General features: G+C 36.7%; 1 long non-coding RNA gene across 2 annotated transcripts; it reads right to left on the bottom strand.

Moving 5' to 3' along the window:
* Positions 1-9,978: 9,978 nt before the first annotated feature.
* Positions 9,979-13,944, bottom strand: LOC130466345 (uncharacterized). 2 transcript variants are annotated; one of them, XR_008926530.1, is made up of 5 exons: positions 13,706-13,937; positions 13,159-13,331; positions 12,977-13,029; positions 12,760-12,849; positions 9,979-10,389 (listed from the first exon to the last, which is right to left on the bottom strand). It is a non-coding gene; the product is annotated as an uncharacterized lncRNA (long non-coding RNA). The 2 variants fall into 2 exon arrangements; XR_008926529.1 differs by having other exon boundaries at positions 12,760-13,029; positions 13,706-13,944.
* Positions 13,945-14,247: the final 303 nt, after the last annotated feature.

Below are 14,247 nucleotides of genomic sequence, written 5' to 3'. Positions count from 1 at the left end.
AGTTCAAGTTGGATTCTAATTAATAAATCCAAATCCTAGTAGGATTATAATTCCTTTTCCATACCTCTATAAATAGGAGCCTAGGGTCATAATTTATAGATACAATTGAAGTATTCTAAAGGTAAGATTTTGAAGAAAAATCAGCCATACACTTGCACCTAATAGCCGAAATTCCTAAGCTACCTTAAGGGCGATTCTAGTTGGTCAAGCTTAAGGCGGATCCGGACGTGCTGTGGACTATCTACGGAGGGACGACACTTGGAGTCCTAAGGACTTGTTCATGTTCGGTTCGGGCGCAGCTAGGGAGGGCACGCAACAAAGTGTATGCATCTAAACTATTCTAAATGATTATGTGTAAATAATATGCTTTCCTGGCTTTATGGTTTTTCCGCATGATTTATGTTTTGTCATATGAATCATAACCTAACACCACGGTCCTCATAAAGTAGTGAAATGCTGAAAGGGAACAACGATCAATCATGATCCATACCAATATATAAATAATATAAATTTCCCAAATCAATCATGCTTGCATAAATCAATCATGCCAACATAATATAAATCTTATAATAAAATTCTATGTTCAACATGTTAATACAAGGGTATCGAACGTGCAATTTCCAATATAATCAAGTCATCCACAAACACATAGGTATGTACGTACCTTGTGTAAACAAATTGTGAGGCCACTTTAACAACTCAAAAGTCGCCTACGGAGAATTCTCCACTTAAAAACAACCAATATAAATTTATATCAAACCTCCATGAATTTACAACAACATTAGAGTAATTCAAACCCTGCCTAAACATAATTAGAACATTCCCCAATATCAAAACTTAACTACTAAACCTCCTAGCATAGTGATTACTACACTAATGGTCACAAATCATCATAAACTCCAATAAACATGCCCTTTACAAATTTCCAACAACATAAGATAATTTAAAACTACTCCAAAATATATTCAACATGCTTAAAATCATAAAAATAATAACTTTAATAATCTATAGTCATCCTACCATTATTTAAAACTCAAAATTCATGCTTTATTAATCTAAATCCATTATTTAAATCAAATTATAGAGTCTGAAAATTTGTAATCTAATTATGCAAAACATATAATATGAAATTCATAATTAAATCATAAAAACTATAAATTCAATTCAAGAAAACATAAATTAAATTGTTAATACATAATTAAAACATTAATTAGTTTAAGGGTTTAACAATTAACCAAAGAGAGAGAAGGGAGGAAGGCTGACCGGAGGTGGTGCAGCGGCGCGGCGGCAAGGGGATAGCAAGTCGGCGGTGGTGGCGGCCGGGTGGTGGCGCGGATCACTTGCGCAAAAAACAAGAAGATAAGGAGAGAATTCCACGTGAAAGAGGAGAGAGACGAGGCCGGTGGAGGAGCTGGGCGGCGACGAGAAGCTGGACGGGGGACAATCAGGGAGGCGCTGGCGGAGGAGTACGGTGGTGGCTGTGCTGACTTGCGAGAGAAGGAAGAAAAGGAGAGTAGGAAAAGAACAAATGAAAGGGAAAGAGTAAAATAAAATGTCGTGACTTTTGTGAGTGAGGGAGGAGAGGGAAAATAGTTGTGAGGGTAAAATTTTAACCCCTAACTGTTGTACCCGGGTACAGCCAGCTCTGGTTGTGCCCCCCAAAAAACGACGCTCCTATATTGTTTGTTCTTTCTTGTCGACTGTTTATTCTTTCTTGTTGTACTGTTTGTTCTTTTTTGTTGTACTGTTTGTTCTTTTTTTGTTGTACGGTTTGTTCTTTCATGTTGTTTTTTAAATTCATCATCAAATTTTCATAATTGTTGTATTTTTTGTTCTTTCTTCTGGAATTTTATGTTCTTTTTTATATTGTTTGTTCTTTCTTATTTATTTGTTTGTTTATAATAATCATATGGTTAATGTTCATAATGGAATTAAACTCTTCATTAATCTTGTATGTTTTTGCAAGCGCCAGTATTGTTTGTTCGTTCTTTTTGTATCGTTTGTTCTTTCTTGTTGTACTGTTTGTTCTTTCATGTTGTTTTTTTAAATTCATTTATCAAACTTATTGTTGTATTGTTGGTTCTTCCTTCTGGAATTTTATGTTCTTTTTTTTATTTCTTGTTTTTTCTTTTTTATTTGTGTGTTTATAATAATCATATGGTTAATGTTCAAATGAAATTAAACTCTTCATTGATCTTTTATGTTTTTACAAGCGCTAGTATTGATTATTCTTTCTTTTTGTATTGTTTGTTCTTTCTTGTTGTATTGTTTGTTCCTTTATGTTGTTTTTTTAAATTCATATTAAAATTCTTCATAATTGTTGTATTGTTTGTTCTTTCTTCTGTAATTTTATGGTTTTTTTTTATATTGTTTGTTCTTTTTTTTCAATTGTTTGTTCCTTGTTTATTTTTTGTTCATAATAATCATCTGGTTAATGTTCATAATGAAATTGCATGTTCATACTTTTTATTTTATTTGTTCATACCTTTAATATTCATTGTTCGTTATTGTTCTATTAACTCCAGTTATGTAAACAATACAAGATTGACACCATAGGAATTTGAAGGAATTAATAATATTTTCAATTGCGGTTATTCCTTTTGTAGTCTTTCATCCTATAGAAGAATAGAGTTGGTTGTTCACAATAAAAATGTAGATAATCTGCAAGTCTCTTCTCTTAGAAGTTGTTTAGCTTGCCGACTGATCCTGGCTTTAGACCATTACAAAAAAATTTGATCAATGTAGAGAAGGTGCAAAACAGATAAACTTATGAACCAAAACACAAAGTTTCTACACCTTAACCCTAATCACTACTACACATAAAGGTAATGCCTAATTGTCCAGAAATGAAATAATGCCAATCTTTCTGAGTTAATGACTAAGATGAACAAGCTCGGAAGCATCAATGTGTAGAACCAACAATCGGACAAATTGAAAATTCAACGGTGTTCTATAAGGATTTTATTTCGAGATAATGTAAACATATGTTCAAAGTAATAACATCGTAATGCAATAACTAAGTTCATTTTAAAATTAGTAAATACTCATTTCACAGTCAGTAGATAAATGCATTTCTAAATTGGTTGAATAAATGAAGATTGTCAAGATAAACGTTCATATTCGAATGAGTAGATAAAGGTTCATTTACAAATAAATAAATAAATAAATAAATGTTAATTTCCGAAATAGTAAATGTTCATTTCCAAATAAATATATAAATGTTCATTTCCGAAATAGTAAATGTTAATTTTCATACCAGTATATTAATGTTCATCTTAAACAACATAAAACGACGTCGTTTTGGATGGGGGTACAGCCAACTCTGGCTGTACCCTGATACAGCCAAAAATTTACCGTAAAATTTGGGGTTTATGGGGTTTATTTGGGGCTTAAATATTTTATGGGCTTAGGAATATAATTGGGCTAGGATTAGGATTCCTTTTCCAATTTTTAAAGTGTTTGAGTTCAAACCCGATTAGAAATACTTTTTCCAAAACCGAAGTGTTTCTATGTTTCAAATCGTTTTCGAATTATGATTCTAAAAATGTTTGATTTCATAAATCAATAAAATATTTTTAATGCATTTAAATAAAATAAATATACATTAAATATATATATATTTATTACTAAAATTCACCAATTTCATTTAAATATAATTAAATATGCATTAAAATATATTAATAAACTCTATAAATTTACGGGGATTGCAAAAAGTGCGTTAAGTTATAACGGCACTATTTATTGGTTTTAGCGACGCAAAAAAATAGCGTCGTAACAAGGGGTAGCGACACGAGTAAAAAGAGCACTTTTGCAAGTGTCAGTAAAAGTACTTGCGACGCTTTTATGCGTCGCACCAGCTATTTTTGAAGCATCGCTAAAGGCCTTTTTCGTAGTAGTGATTATTAATAGAAAACCGCCAAAAGGTTGGATTATTTAATGTAATTATTCCTTATTCTCTATCTTAATTACTTATTATCATTTATGTATTCAATAAATTATGTTTGATTTGGTTAACTTAAATATGTGTGAGTAGTTTATTTTCTAGGGTTTAGGGGATCAATAAATGTTTGATTGATTGGTTTTGATATTTGATTATTGATCTTAAATCATATAGTCTGTTTTGATTGTTCGTCAAGTCTGTTCGGCCGGACTAATTTGACTGAGTTTGATTAACCTTAGAATATGCCCCGAGAGGTATAAATCTGCTATTTTTAATCTGGGACTATTAGATAGGATTATTTCTAGTACATTGCGAGAGCCTGCTATATGTATTCCTAGAGGATTAATAGTATTCGAAAGATGCATGTTATCCTTGGTGATGATTATTAATTGTTTATGTCTGTCGTACAATCCTAGTCTATATCTGTGGTGAACCGCTACCCTAGACCTTTTAATATTGATTTTCCCATCGTTTATTTATTCTCGTAGATTAAATATTCAAACAACCACTTTTACCTGTTACTATAGTCTAGACTTGTCGATTAGTAGTAGGAAGAACATTGTTTCCCTATGGATACGATCCCTACTTTCCCTAGCTATATTATTAGTTGGTGAACTATAGATTTGTCTTTGATAGGAGTACAATTTAGCATGTCAACCATTCGCATCGGAAGGTGAAGCGCTGGTTTGCAGTGGTTGATGCTCTCAAGCATGCGTTCGTGTGAAAAAGATGATAATTGGTCGTAACCGCCGTGTGAGTTTCGTTGCTTCTGTATTGCTTGATTTGTACTTTGTACATTGTAGGTTGATGCTTGTATCTTGATTCTTGAATAGGCCACTGGGGGTTCTCGCTGCAACACAACGCGAGGATGAGGGCGAGGGTCGGCAGAGCAGCCTCACTCAGGTCTCGGTCTTGGTCCTCCGGCAAGTGCTTTCCGGAGGCATTCAGACTATACATGGTCAGAGGACATGCTTTCATCTTCTAACCATGGTGGTAGAGCTTCATACAGCTATGCTGATTTGGGGAGCTTTGGCGTGGTTGGAGCGGCGTAAATGCCTTGGGGACCCACCTTTGAGACATTGGTATAGTCTACGGCCTAGGAGGCGGACTGGCAGCACCAGATGGCTCAACAGCGATTCATTTTTTCTTAGGGGATGTTCTAGTAGTATCAGTATTATAAGGGGTCTCAGCCATTCCCTTTTGATCCTAAGAGTGCCATGTTCGACCATCCTGTGCAGCCACCCAGTAAGCGGATTGAGGAGGCGTCGTCGCATGAACCTATTTCTTCGGGACTAAGCTGGGGCCAGACTTGCAGCAGCTGGTTGACAAAGGCAGGGTGTAGACACCTACTTTTGTCCCCATTCCCGAAAGGGAAGGTTCGATGATGAGAACGTAAATCTCCGCTTGGCAACGCATCTCCTATAAAATAACGAATCTCGATCACCCTTTTCATTTTAACCAAACCTGCTATTTATAGAAACATGCTAAAAATGGTAACTGTCGTAAGAAGTAGTTGTTAAAAGTGGCAAGACATAAAAGATAGAAATCTGTCAGAATTAGGTGTTGCACTCCAACATAAAGTCCTAAAAGAGATAGAATTGGCAAAGGAATTCTATTCCTGTTATAATTCGAAAATAAAAGTTACGTATTAATTAAATTCCTAACGAACCCAGAGTTCGTAACGGGCCCAGACGCATTTCGTCATAAGTTGATACGCACTAACAAACTCGGATAAGTCTCAAAAGATCCATGATTAAGAATCCAAATCTGACAAAAGGCTCGGCTCAGACCCTATTTTCAACGCCTGGGTTTGGGTGCCGAAATCTTCGGCGCCCAGCCCTGGGCGCTGAAAATACTTGGGACGTGTTATTTCCGAATTCTCTTTGGGTTCGGATTCTAAAGTTCTATCTTTCCACCAACTCTTTCCCTATAAATACAGCCTCATAATCGACGAAACAGGACACAATTCATAATCTGAATATTGACTCCAACCCTAAGCCTAAGCCTCACGCTGCGAAATTGATCCCGCGTTCTGTCGCAATCGACCCAAAAGTCGAACAGAACGTATCCTGTCCCTTGTAGCTGATGAATTAAGCCTAAATACTGGAACACTGCTCAGAAACCCGAGATTCGTTAGATAAAAGGAGAAATAGCAAAGCCAAGTGGTTAGTTTTCTGAGAACCGTGACGCACCTCTCAAGGGTGCGTCGTAATGTGTCCCTTCGCATGATTTAATCGCTTTCATCACCCTTTATAAAATTGTGAAACTATTAATTTGATTGATCTATCACGCCTAATAAAGATAATATCTTGGACAATTGAACTATCATGCTAGGTACCTTAAATCAATCTAAACAAGATAATCACGATCGATTTAGTATTATGTGTTGCATATTGCTAAAATCAATTTAGAATAGTTTAATAGTTAACGCATGTCCCTTCAATTATTTATAATGAGCTAGAAAGGATAACTTGCCTCTGGAGTTATCGATGAGCACTCCTCTCGGTAGCTACAGTCCCCCGAACTCTCAATCTCTGCCCTGCGGGTGTACGTTGAGCGATCCCCACACCAGGGATCACAAGGGAACCTATGGCCGTCGTGGTCGAACATAATTGCACTCCCTTTATGTCACGATAACCGGGTTTTGTCAGTTTTTCTCATTGTCGTTAAAAACTGAATGGCGACTCCTATATTCCTGGTATAATTCGAAAATAAGAGTTACGTATTAATTAAATTCCTAACGAACCTAGAGTTTGTAACGGGCCCAGACGCATTCCGTCATAAAGTTAATACGCACTAAAAGACTCGGGTAAATCTCAAAAGCTCCGTGTTCTAAGAGTCCAAATCTGACAAAGAACTCGGCCCCAGATCCCATCTTTAACCCTTCGATCTGGGCGCCGAAATCTTCGGCGCCCAGCCCTGGGCGCTGAAAATGCCTGGGGCCTTTTTATCTCCGGATTCTTTTTTGGATTCGTATCTTAAAATCTATCTTTCCACAACTCTTTTCCTATAAATACAGCCTAAAAACCGACGTGAAAACACACACAATTGCATAACCTGAGTATTGACTCTAGCCTTAAGCCTAGGCCTTACGCTGCGAAATTAAACCGGCGTTTTGTCGTAATCGACCCCAAAGTCGAACAGATTGCATCCTGCCCCTTGTAGCTTGATGAATTAAGCCTAAATACTGGAACATTGCTTAGAAACCCGAGATTCGTTAAATAAAAGGAGAAATAGCAAAGCCAAGTGGTTAGTTTTCTGAGAACCACAACGCACCTCTCAAGGGTGCGTTGTAATGTGTCCCTCATATGATTTAATCGCTTTCATCACCCTTTTATAAAATTGTCAAACTATTAACTTGATTGATCTATCACGCCTAATAAGATAATACCTTGGACAATTGAATTATCATGCTAGGTACCTTAAATAAATCTAAATAAGATAATCACGATCGATTTAGTATTATGTGTTGCATATTGCTAAAATCAATTCAGAATAGTTTAATAGTTTAAGGCATGTCCCTTCAATTATTTATGCTGAGCTAGTAAGGATAACCTGCCTCTGGAGTATTATCGATGAGCACTCCTCTCGGTAGATACAGTCCCCAGAACTCTCAATCTCTGCCCTGCGGGTGTACGTTGAGCGATCCCCACACCAGGGATCACAAGGGAACCTGCCGTCGTGGTCGAACATAATTGCACTCCCTTTATGTCACGATAACCGGGTTTTGTCAGTTTTTCTCATTGTCGTTAAAAACTGAATGGCGACTCCTATATTACTAGTCGATTGGGTGTAAACTCACAGGAAATCTAACTACACTTGATCTGACGACTGGGCGCCAAATATTTCCATGCCCTGCGCTGGGCTCTGAAGTTGCTGCTTGGCCTTTTGGCCAAGCACCGCAGCCTCGGTGCCCGCGCACAAAATATACGTAGCAATAAAAAATTCGTAACAAATGTGCTAAGAGGACGTTGAAAAAGCACTCGATTCTAAGGACGACTTATAAAATAAACGACTCTTTATGTCGTCATTAGGCCTCCTATGACGGCGATGTTCGGCACCAAAACCGAGCAAGCTAATTAAAATAACTTTGAATGTCACACGGGCAAGTGTTCCAAAAATCTAAAGAATGACCAAAAGAAAAGCCAAAATATACCAACAAGAGTGAGAATAGAAAAGCTCTAGGAAGAGTCAAAAGTCTAGACTAAGTAATGCTTAACTTTGGGCCTAAACTTTAGCTTGTCTTATGCATAGGGCTGGTTCTGCCACTTGGCGTCAATCTGAAAATCAAAGGTTAGTACGTCTCGAAGATACATCACCAACACAAAGTTTAGCAACTCCAAGCTCCATCCGTCACTCCCCCTATCAAGGATCTCCGATTCCCCAACCTCGATTCGCACCCTCAAACATGTCCATGGAAGAGCTGCGGGACCAAATGGCCCAAATGACCCTACTTATGAATCAACTGAAAATGGAAAACGAATCCTTAGCAGCTGCGCAACCAAACATGACCTCGATAACGAGAAGAAGAATGAGAAAATGGTTCTGCAGCAAACTATGGGGAGCAAGTATTTCTCCCTCGATCCTGAACCTTTTCCCGGCAAACTACCGGAAAAGTTTAGTTCATCCGACTTACCGAAGTTCAAAGCCACGGACAATCCCCGTGATCATCTCTTGAGCTTTGTGAATGTCATGAACTTGAAAGGTGTGGACAAGTCCATGTATCTGCCTGCCTTTCCTTTGTCCTTGGAACCTGTGCCACTCAAATGGTACTACCACCAGGACCCTAAGTGTGAGGGGGTCGAAAAAGCACGAGGTTAATGCGTGACCTCGTCCCTCGTGGGTGTGACGATTCTTTTTATTCAATCAAGTGTAATTGGATTTCTTGTGAGTTTACACCCAATTGACTAGTACTATAGGAGTCGCCATTCAGTTTTTAACGACAATGAGAAAAACTGACAAAACCCGGTTACCGTGACATAAAGGGAGTGCAATTATGTTTGACCACGACGGCCGTAGGTTCCCTTGTGATCCCTGGTGTGGGGATCTCTCAACATACACCTGCAAGGTAGAGATTGAGGGTTCGGGGGACTGTAACTACCGAGAGGAGTACTTCGCTCGTCGATAACTCCAGAGGCAGGATATCCTTACTAGCTCAGCATAAATAATTGAAGGGACATGCGTTAACTATTAAACTAATCTGAGTTGATTTTAGCAATATGCAACATATAATACTAGATCGATCGAGATTATCTGATTTAAATAGTATTAAGGGACCTAGCATGATAATCCAATTTCCCAAAAATATTATATTTGTTAGGCGTGATAGAACAATCAGATTTAGTTAGTTTAACAGTTCATAAAAAGGGCGAGGAAAGCAATTAAATCATCGAAAAGGGACACATTACGACGCACCCTTGAGAGGTGCGTCACGGTTCTCAGAAAACTAACCACTTTGACTTTGCTATTTCTCCTTTTTATTTAACGAATCTCAATTATGGGACAGGATACGTTCTGTTCGATTAATGGATCGATTGCGACAGAACGCGTGAACAGTTTCGCAGCGTCAGGCTTAGGCTAAGGGTTGGAGTCAATCACTACTACAAAAAAGGGCATAGAGTACTGTTGAAATACACTTTATAGGACGCCTTAGAGGCGTTCTCCAACTCAGCGCGCTATAAAGTTTATAAAACGGGTAAAAGAAGTGTTTTATATACCTAGTTATAAAGTACAGTGATAAGAGATAAGCGTCCTCTATTCCCTTCCTAAAACCAGAAAATGAAGAAGGAATATAGAACGGTTAACGTACATAACCGTCTCCTATACTCTATAAAAAAGCGCGCCTTCCGTACATAACCGTCCTCTATTCTTCCTGTTAAATATTGAGATACAGAACATCTTCGGTACATAGGCGTACTATATTCTACCCTTTTTTTTAATATTATTTAAAATAGCACGCATCTCTAAAATAGGATATTACGATTCTAGTATGTAAACCAAATCTAAAAAGATAAAATAAAAATGATATCCACACAATCTTTCCAAAAATCCTTTCATTCAATAACAAAATAATATTATTCATTCAATAAAAAATCCTATTATTCATTGGTGAAATATAAATGGTCTACACAAGGTACGGCAAAAAAAAACCAATATCACTATTAAAAAAACAAAAAAAAAACAAAAAAAACAGCAACAGCAGTAACAGATTCTGTAGCAACAGCAACGTCTGCAGCAAGAGCAATTCTGCAGCAACATCGAAAATGCAGGACTGAACTGAGGTAACCATCTCCTTGAGCTAACTTAAGTCACACTAGATCATCGTCATCGTCATCACCATCTTGATCTTCATCGTTATTTGGTTAGTGATATTCGGTAACGTATGAGATCCACCTCTCCCTTAGCTCGTCAATAGCAGTTTGAGAATACGTGGGAGCTTTGGTAAAATACTACAAGACAAGTTAAAATGTAAGAGTAAGAAATGAACATGATGGCAAGAAGAAATAGTATTTAACAAAGAACATGCAGCAAGCAACAGAACCAGTAAGTGATGAGAGTATATTTCTCTCATTGAACTTGTCATTAAACCTTCCTCTATATGCTACAAAGGCCATAGGCTCGGTATGGGATGCATTCAAATTAAATTCAAGGCGTTTAACTTTCCTACGACACTTATGACTCCATGAGATACACATTTCCCTAATATGCCAGTTACTGTACATCAAATACAGGCGTTGTTTCACACCTGAAGACAATGGGACAGAATATAGAGGCATATTATGGGAATATATGATAAATGAATATTACAAAATGAGCCAAACTAGATTGGGAAGAAAAAAAGATACAAATTTATTGTACTGATTAATTTTCATAGAATTCCAAGAAGAGTTAGTATACAACTGGTTAAAGAATAGTCAAAAAACATAACAAAACATATAAATACAGAAAGGACCAGAAGCCTTTCCATCTAATGAAAAGGCTCTAGCTTAAGGCGCTAAGTATTTAGAAAAGAAAAGCTACTAGTAATTCATAACCATGCTCTAAAAGATATAATGGTCACCTAAATTTAAGCTAAATTTTTTTGATGTCAAGGTTTAATTAGGACCTCACAGTTCCATGAACTCTTAATTAAGCCAACATTTTGGTGTTTATGGGTGTGTGTGGGTGTTTGAGAGGAAGAGAGTTGATTTGGTGTTGGCTTGTAATAGGCTGATGAACCTCCTGGGCGAGTTTGAAGCTGCAAAAGAGCGAGACGGATGTGCTACACCTTCCCACAGTGAAGCTCATACATGGACAGCCCCAACTACGTACTGGTTTATTTAAACTCAATACTGACGCTGCAACAGCTACAAATGCTACGGGATATGGGATGGTTGTGAGGGATTCTGTTGGGGATGTGCTAATGTCTGCAGGCAAGAAAGGTTTTGGAAACTCAAGGTTTTAGAAGCAAAACAAAGCTTCACTGCAGATTTGCTGGCAACAGCATACCAGAAATCCTCCCTAGCTTTAGTAATACACAGCTTTAAGTCATCTACAATACTATCTTAGATAATAAGATTACAAAAAAAATCTCATAACTTAGCTTCTAACAAGATCAGGAAGTAAGGAGATCTACATCACTGACTGAGCATGTATAATTGTATAGACAGATCGTGACTCCTTGCTCTTCACTGATTGTAGAGACAGATCGTGACACTTGTAATCTCTTTTGTTTTTGCTAATAGAAGGTGCAACAAGGTTGTAACTTTTACCAGGTCCAAAAGCTCTAGCACGAACAGTATGCATAATTCTAAATGAACTTATAAACAGATTTTGAGGAAACAAACAGTACCCTGAATATGGGAGCACTTAACCTGCCTCGACAGATTCAATGGAAAACGGACCAAATTACAAATTTAAAGTTTAAGCTCACTAGATTGCTTGTCTAAGATTGGGTTTTCTCTGTTTGCTAACCAAACACAAGTTTGAAAAGAGACTTTCTTGTACCCAATAGCTAGAATAAGCTCTAAAACTATGGTTTGATCGCCTGATCTTCTAAAGGAAAAGAATGTGTGTAAGGTGTATTCCTTAAAGTAAATTAATCTCACACCCCTTCCCCAATTCAACATAGTCCCACATAAAACCCATTCATTGATTTCGTATACCGACAAAAAAAAATTATAGCAGATTGTGCTAATTCTCATAAGGCTTCTCAATCTACAACTCATGAACATCGTAGTAGGGAAAATAGAAATTCGATGAAAGTAACGAAATCAATCATACAAAAACCAATGAATGTAACAAAAAAGTGATGGATGAGAAGGATACCGATGAAAAAAAGTTGGTGATGTACGAAATGGAAGAAGAAACTTTTACTGATATTGTAGTTCAAGGCATTCCAGAGGATGAAAACTACACATAAAAGTATTGTTTCAAAGATTTCTTATTTATCAAGTATTGGTGGATTGATTTTAACACAAGAGCAATTTAGAGGACAACAACATCTAGGAAGGGGATAGGTAATGACAGAGGCACTATATTGCAGAGGTTAGGATGCCTGAATAGCAGTCGATTACAAGTCGATTACAGGCAGTACATTCAATCAACAAAGTGCATCCACAACACAACCAGAATCAAAGTGATTTGATTTTCAAGACGCAGACATCCACCAAGGCATCAGTAATTTAGTACAGTTATTTGCAGTGAAGTTTTCTGAAGGAATATAAGGCCCAAAAAAACGTTCTTATACCTTATTATCTTCATTGACCTTGACAAGTTTGCAACAAAATCTGAATTCCTAAGACAAGTCATTTATTATCAAGCAATTCCAAGATACTTACTTGCGACAAATCATATTCTCTAGGGTTGAATTTCATAGCTAGGGCCATCAGAAAGGCTCAATGGGAAGCAGTGCCCTTCTATTTGGTCTGCTGCACGCATTATTGATTACATATATGCAAAAGAAAAAAGGCAAACAAGAACACTTCAGTATAGAGGTCCAGCTAATTACAAAAACACGTAGGCCTGGTGACACAATCAAGTGCGAAAGAACAAAACCTCTTTTTATCTTCCATTGACATGGAAGGATAATATAGGTTTGAAAGAAAGATCTGCATAAGAGTTTAACAAATATTAACTAAGAAAACGAGAAAGATTAAACTTAGAACTTACACTAGAATTTACATACTATATTGTGTTAATATTCTGGATTCTAGAATAGAATAAGCAGAAATGTGTACCTTCAAACCATCCTCATGGAAACCGTAATGGTAAGAACTCAGCTACGGCTAATTTGGTGCACGCCCCCTCCTAATTTAACTAGACTGCAACATATAAGGCAGACAACATGACAACACCAACATATCTGCAGGACAAAAAACCCAACTGCAGATCATCTGATAAACATCACAACCTGCAAATTACAGTTACATTGTCAACCATGGCTTATTTCCCAAACTAATTTCAATTTAGTTTGACCTAAATAATACATCTAAAGGAAAATCAATTTATTTGGATTGAATTCAACAAATTCATTCGGCATTAATTCTGCCTACATTAGTAATTCGATATTCCACACATGTATTCATTAAGAGGCAAATAATTGACAAAATTAATCCGACCTAAATTTTTATACGTATATCTATCTTTACAACAAGAATTCCTAGCTTATTTTATGGCAATTACAAACTAGAATTCCTTATTCAAATATTCCAATTTGATAAAAAAAAAATTCAAATCCCTAAATTATTAGTTGCAAAATAATAGGTAAAACAACATTAAGCATACCGATATCGGAATTGAAGGCAACGGTGGTACAGACGGCGTTCAACGAAGGCTAGGAAGCAATCGGAAGGCGGTGCAATGGAGCGGCGGTGCAGATCTGCGTCGGAAGGTTGTTCCACTTTAGTTTTGCGGGAGTATTGAAGGAAATTTTGGTTTTTTTTGGAAGTCACTCTGTTAGTTTTAGGGATTTTGCCCTTTAATTGGGTATTAAAACTCTTATTTTTTTTTTTTAGGATGAGCGTCATATAGCAAATATTCGTATATTAAGGTTTATTTTTTTATTGTAAAATATTTTGTAAAAGAATAAAAAACGCCTATCTTGTACACAGTTTTATGTTTTACTAAAAAAATTTAACTTTAATTAATTATTTTTAATATAATAAAAAATACATGACGGTTGAGAAAGGTAGCCGTACTCTATTCTTTCCTTCACATAACTGTTATAATTGAAATGCGTTCTCTATACTTCTATAAAACGCTTAGCAAACTTAAGCGTTCTCTATTCAGCGTTTCTTATTCCAGCTTTTGTAGTAGTGAATACTCAG

The sequence above is a fragment of the Spinacia oleracea genome, chromosome 1, assembly GCF_020520425.1.
Source record: "Spinacia oleracea cultivar Varoflay chromosome 1, BTI_SOV_V1, whole genome shotgun sequence".
Taxonomy (NCBI): Eukaryota; Viridiplantae; Streptophyta; class Magnoliopsida; order Caryophyllales; family Amaranthaceae; genus Spinacia; species Spinacia oleracea.
The sequence above is the reverse complement of the archived record's forward strand: the minus strand, read 5'-3'. Positions and strand labels throughout refer to the sequence as shown.